The 6,357-nt window shown below is 37.7% G+C and overlaps 1 protein-coding gene and 1 pseudogene across 1 annotated transcript in view; one reads left to right on the top strand and one right to left on the bottom strand.

The window, feature by feature from the left end:
* Positions 1-3,614, bottom strand: part of LOC107653274 (RING finger protein 32-like) — a 13,559-nt pseudogene extending 9,945 nt beyond the window's left edge.
* Positions 1-6,357, top strand: part of LOC107653287 (limb region 1 protein homolog) — a 62,344-nt gene that overhangs the window by 44,178 nt on the left and 11,809 nt on the right. The gene's annotated exons all lie outside the window — the stretch shown is intronic.

Below are 6,357 nucleotides of genomic sequence, written 5' to 3'. Positions count from 1 at the left end.
GATAAAAGCGTCTGCTAAATGACTAAATGTAAATGTAAATGTAATATATATATATATATATATATATATCATTAAATGCTAAAACTCGTTGGTTGTATTGTGCTGACAAATACTTTGTAAAATTTTTGTTGGATTGCACCATGTCACACAGGCTAAATGGCATATTTCACCAAAAATCACCAAAAGGCTACAACTTTGGAACTATGTTAATTTTGTACCAACAATAATCATTGCACTTAACTGTCAAATGTAAAAATATTTATTTAACTAATTTGCATTCAAAATTAATTTGGCTCAAAACTGAGGGGGCAGTTACCTGTGGCTGCAGATGAAACTCCTCCCTGCATATCACACAGGGCTGGGTTGAGTCTCCCTCCTGAATGGACCTGGTTTTGACCTCTGCCCACTCCTCTGCTGTTAGCCTTCTTGAGGGAGCTACCACTAGACCCATCCTTTGGGCTGCATCATCATCAACAACAACTGAACATTAGCCAAGGTGAGCTTTCAGCAAAACCTAAGTATGAAGCACCATGATCGCAGCCAACCAAGAGTCAGAGGTGGAGGGCCACGATCCAGAACATACTCTCTCTCCTCTTCTCCTTGTGGCTGCTCAAGATATATGACTCTCTGCCTTGTGTTGTGATTTTTGTGCCTGCTACTAACAAGTGCAGCCCCACAGGCAGCAGGACAGGAAGTGTCTGATACGGGGAGGTTACGGGGAATGTTTCGAACAGGAATGCGTCATGTGATATGGTCCTGTAGTGCTATAGCTGCTAGAGTCAGTCTCCCGCACTCTGCTTTACAGCCGAATCCCTAAGGAATATGGAGCTGTCAAACTCAGTTAATACACTGTAAACCAATTCAGACTACTGGTCTACTGCTGTATGAGGGCAAAAAGCATGTTTCCATATTGATGGCCATCCCAATGTAACTGTGTATTCTGACTAAATAGCTTTTAGGAATAAATAGGAATCTACTGAACAATTTACAAAAAAAACCCACTAGCTATTTTACTGTTTTTTTTATACCAGTGACTGATTATTTTTCAAGAGTTATTAAAAGTGTGAAATGGAGTGATATTTATTATATCTCAGTCAGTACTCAGTCAAGACAAACATTCTCCTTCAAGTCACACACTTCTGTGGGATCCTGCGACAGTCGACCATCAGCCACTGAGATGAATGGCAATGCTAATTAGACGTATCTGGCTTTCTTTTTCTAGGTTAAACTATAAACAAATGGCCATGAAGCATTACTAAAATTCTGAGACTATTTTAATCCAATGCTATCAATCCAGTGCCAACAAACCTTTAAACTTAAACTGTGTGTTGAAGAGCTGTGCTGAAGTCATATTGATATGGGGAGTCTGGGAATTTGAGACTGTGTGTCTTACACCAGGTTCCTTTTTTATGAGAAGATGGCATGTTGTTAAATTGAACGTTGCGTCATATGATTTATGATTACCATAACAATGGTAGATTATATTGTTATGATGATAACGATAATGATTACAGGATTAAATGAGCAGGACTAAATTCGTAAAGCAGAAAAGATTTTTAGTCACCAGCCTCATAAAAGTGTCACGATTGTAGCATTTTAAGTAACTATTATGCAGTTTATTTTACAACGTCAATTTATCTTACACCTGCTGTGTCTCACAGAGATATGAACACAGAGATTAGCCTACAAATAGCTTACAAAGATATAGCCTACATATCTATGCTTACGAGAACTTGCGAATGTGGACAATTGTTTACCATGGCAACCAACAGCTGACTGTGGTGGAATCAGAACAGTAACCATAACAGCTAGCGAGAGCACGGCGACTAGCGGGAACGTTCTCTTGAATTGTGAGGCGTAAAACAAGCAGCGACGCATTTTGATAACCTTACAAGTCACCTCTCAAACTAGCTTAACAACGCAGAGATGATCCTCAAAACGAGTGAAGAAAAGAAAAGAAAAGCACCTCACCCGCGGCATTGCCGTCCACAGAAACAGTGTTGTTTACTTGGTAGCTATGCAACGACGTTCCATTCAACGCAGTGTGAAGTTCCCACGAACTCATTTAGTTTTCCTGATTGTCAATATATACCTGATTACAAATGATGAGTGCAATAGAGGAAATATTTTTAAAATTTAAATTAAAAAATACGTTTTTAAAACATTTACTATCTGAGGTCTGAAAACAATGGTGTTTATTTTTAATATGCACAATAATTATTTGGCTAAGGAAACTAAGAAACAACCGTCAAGTTTATGGACTTTTTAAAAAGCATTTATTCTTTTGTTACCCCATCCTCAATCTAAGCTCAAGCTACAGTCGTCACTACAATGGAGAACAAATGGTGAAAACAAAACATTAAACACCAACCGCCCTCCCTTTCTCTTTATCTTGTCAAAAAAAAAAAAAAAAAAATCAAAATAATACAATTTTAAAAAATGTGTCATTTCAACATTCACACTACTCATTCTATGCATGCTGGAAAAACCTTAGTAGAGCTTGTACAACATGATTTTTTTCTATGATCAGATTCATCCATAATTTTTTCTTAACTCTGAAATTTTCTTGACATGTGACTACATGATTGAGGTGACCAATGAAATCAGCTGTGGGACAAAGTGTGCACTTGACTGGTTTGAGGGGGGAAATCATGTGCATGGCCAATGTATGCTATGTATAAAAGATATAGTTTACTTTGAATGCTATGTAAGTTGTTTTCACTCTTAAAAATAAAGATTCCAAAGGAGGTTTTTGCAGAAATATTTTTTCTTAGTGTGAAAAGCATTTTTATAATCTAAAGAACCCTTTTCCTTTATGAAGAACATTTTGAAGAAAGGAAAAGGGCATGGAAATACAGATGCCAATTAAGAACCTTTATTTTTAAGAGTGTTGAAGAACTTGTATTACATGTCTTCTGTCTTTATTGTTATTATTTTTTTATTCCAAAAAGAACTCATACTTTTATTAGGCCTGTAGATTTCTTTTTCCATATGATTAAAAGTTTTTTTTTAATTATTATTTATTTATTTTATTTTATTTTTTTAGCTTTTTAATTGTGTTACAGCCCTAAATATGAACTTTATACGAATAAGGTCAATGGTTAAAACACATGTACTGTCTACAATGTGCTGGAGGATCTCATCATCGAGCTGTCGTCAAATGCTGAATTCCTCAAAGCTTCTTTGTTCATACCTGAACCATGAGCTCAAGAGTCTCAAAGAGGTCATTTCTATGATGTTAAAAAACAACATTAGAGAAAAACACACATCAGTGATCATAATGTAACGGTCCCTTATTTGATAATTCAGAAAGTCCAATAAATTGGTGAGAACAACACAAGGTTAGAACAACTGGCTATGTTTAGCACCTATTACTGGGTCACCATCACATCAATAAAAGTGGGTGTCTTCAAAAAGAACATTGGACTTCTTTCTCAGTGTGACAGAGGAAAACCATCATGCTTTTTTTCTATAGACTCATGCATTCTTGAGATTAGTACAAGAAAAGCACAGCCTTTGGCCTTTAATGCAACAGACAAAGGTGTGGAGCAATTTATTTGTGAGGAATTTATCCTCTGAGTGTTCAATCAAAACCTGTCTTCCTCAATCCCCATTACTTGAGGCCCATCATTTGTGTTTTTAAGTAAATAATCACAGTTTTCAAAAAGAAGTACAGTCAAGTCTCTCCATAAAAGCTGCTTTCTTCCAACTGTCATCGAAATGGATCTTATGTGTTTTCATTTTCAAAAGGGACTCTGTTTGTTTTCTTCGTCTCTATAAATACCCGTTTAAAGAGCTTTCTATGTAACTTTCTTCTCTGTGAACCTTTTTACCTGTTCTGAAAAAACAGGGGACTCACCTTACCATGCAATGTGTCGATGACCTAAGAAACAAAGGCTGTGGGGTCTGTTGGTGTGATGTTTTGAATAGGAAACCTATGCTGAACTTCTGTGCAAACTTTGCAAGGCACAGGCAGCTTAAAAGGGAGAAGTAATCCATCGATTTATCTCTGCTCGGGGCAGGCATAATCGGAACAAAAACATGTTCAGATGAAAGTGGGAAAAGATCATCAAGGAGAGAGCTTGTTTAAATGTTTGAGATGAATAGTGTAATATGTATTACTGAATAATTTGAAACATCAGTGAAGAAATTCCCCAAGGATTGTTGATCATTTATGTTTTAGAAGCATTGACTCTGTTTGAGACAACAGAATGTGCATCTTCCGATCAAGTCAGGTGATGTTAGGCTATTAGCCTGATGACTCAGAATGGACACACAGCACAAAAGCCCCTACTTGTATGACTTAGTGGCTGGAAAGAAAGAAAGAATTAATAATTCATTCATTTTTAAAAAGTTTTTTAATTTGACCCATAGCTGACAGTTTAGAGTGACAGGATTTCTTCTTTTTGAAAACTTCAAATTTCAGAACAAATTTCAAGCTCAAATTCTCACCAAATAACTACATTTGATACAACTAATAAAGATATGATTAGGATTAAGCTCCAGTTTACACTGAGGTTGGTATTCATATGGAGAGGGCAAGAGTTATAAAATATTGCCCTGTACTGAATAATGGAGCATGTGTTAATAATTTCAGTGGTGGAAATGATATGAATTATTCCAATGGTGGAGATGACTAGCCACTCCCAAATTATTTCCTGTGCTTCTTTCTAATAAAAGTTTAAATGCCTCTCTTATACAACATACATCAACCGTTATTGCTATTGTGTTATTTTTTGTCATTGCTGACTAAGTAAACCTGTGAAAAAAGAAAACAGTCTTTGTCTGTAAAGACGGAAGGCGAAATAATTTGAACATGTCCACTAAAAATGAAATGCAAATCACTGTGTGCTTTTGCGTCTTTTTATTTCATTTGCTAAGTGCTACATTACCTCATGCTTTTGGACCTCACAAAGGATTTCCCTTAAATCTCCTGGCGGCTGAGAGTAATCGATCAGGCGGTTTGATTAAACTGTCTGAAGGGTCCTCCCCCAGTACTACAGGTCTTGGTTGGCTCTGTGTATGGCTTGTTGGAAATGTTCATTGTCAGTTAGCCTGGCCGAGCTCAGACTGCAGAGGATAAATTCTGGACCCAACCTGCACTGGAGGAACATCTCTGCACACAAACTACAGTGACATACTTTTGGTGATGGCTTGTGTATCAATAACATTGCAAGTGATGCTTTTACTATTTGTCTCTTTGGTCACATGTTACTTCCTGTCCATCAACATACCTCATCCACTTATACGCCATATAATAGTAAGTCTGGATGCTTTGCACTCACTCTCATATTCTGTAAGGACTTGCTCTGTGTGCCAAGTGGATTTCACTTGAATGTCGCAGTGGTGCCCAGCAATCTGCAACACGCTTGCGAAGCCATCTCGTCCCCATAATGGCCAATAATTGAGCAGAATCCATCACAGGGGCTGAAAATAGACTGCCATAATGGCCATAAATTGTAGCCCAGGAGAGATTAACACATGGAGCTGTGCCTACCCTGCTGTGCCTGAGAGTCTCCTTTACCTCCAGAGACGAGCTTGTCTCATTCTCCTCTCTGTCACCTGCTGATTTAATACATAGGGCCAGCGATTAAAATTATAGCTCCTAAAGCATGAGGCCTTGTGCACTTGGGTGGATGTGTGGGAAGAGCTGTGCTAATGCCCACCATATAGTATACTGAAGTTAGTTTTCTGTGATACCTCACCTGTGCGGCATGTGGGGATTCATTCTACTGAGAATACATTGGAATGGAAAAAAGCCTAAGGTGGTTTGATGGCTTACTTTAACCCCCTAACTGTTAAAAGCATAAAGAGTAAATCTGCATAGAAAATTAGTGTTTTCACTGAGTGTGGATTTATTATCCTTATCATTAATGTTTAACCCCCTCTCACATATACACAAGCAACCAGAGAGGGTAATTAACTCATCTCATTTAAAGCAGAAGTTTACAGCCCAAAGACTTCCTTACAAGTCCCACATTAATCATGGCTTATTTCGAGTGATTGAGTGAATGAATGACTGAATGATGGAGGCTGACGTTGCCTTGGGTTGATGGAATGTGTTTGTGGTGAAATGTCGTAAATGCAAAAGTTCTCTGAGCAAGAAATATAAATATGTCCCAAACCACTCACTAGAATTATCACATAATTGGGGACTTTCCGCATCTACCGTAGGGCAACACCCTTCCAACTCCTTGCGCTGTGCCCCGAGTTTGAGTTTGGTTTGGATTTATTTGTGGCTTCCGAAAATGATCTCTCTATGCAAAACAGTTTGCCTGATAGAGTCAATCTGAGTGCAGGGAGCAACTATGCAAAATTCTGTTCAACGTGGTTTGAGGTTTGATAAACTGATCTACC

Source organism: Sinocyclocheilus anshuiensis, unplaced genomic scaffold, assembly GCF_001515605.1.
Source record: "Sinocyclocheilus anshuiensis isolate Anshui unplaced genomic scaffold, SAMN03320099.WGS_v1.1 scaffold219, whole genome shotgun sequence".
Classification (NCBI taxonomy): domain Eukaryota; kingdom Metazoa; phylum Chordata; class Actinopteri; order Cypriniformes; family Cyprinidae; genus Sinocyclocheilus; species Sinocyclocheilus anshuiensis.
The sequence above is the reverse complement of the archived record's forward strand: the minus strand, read 5'-3'. Positions and strand labels throughout refer to the sequence as shown.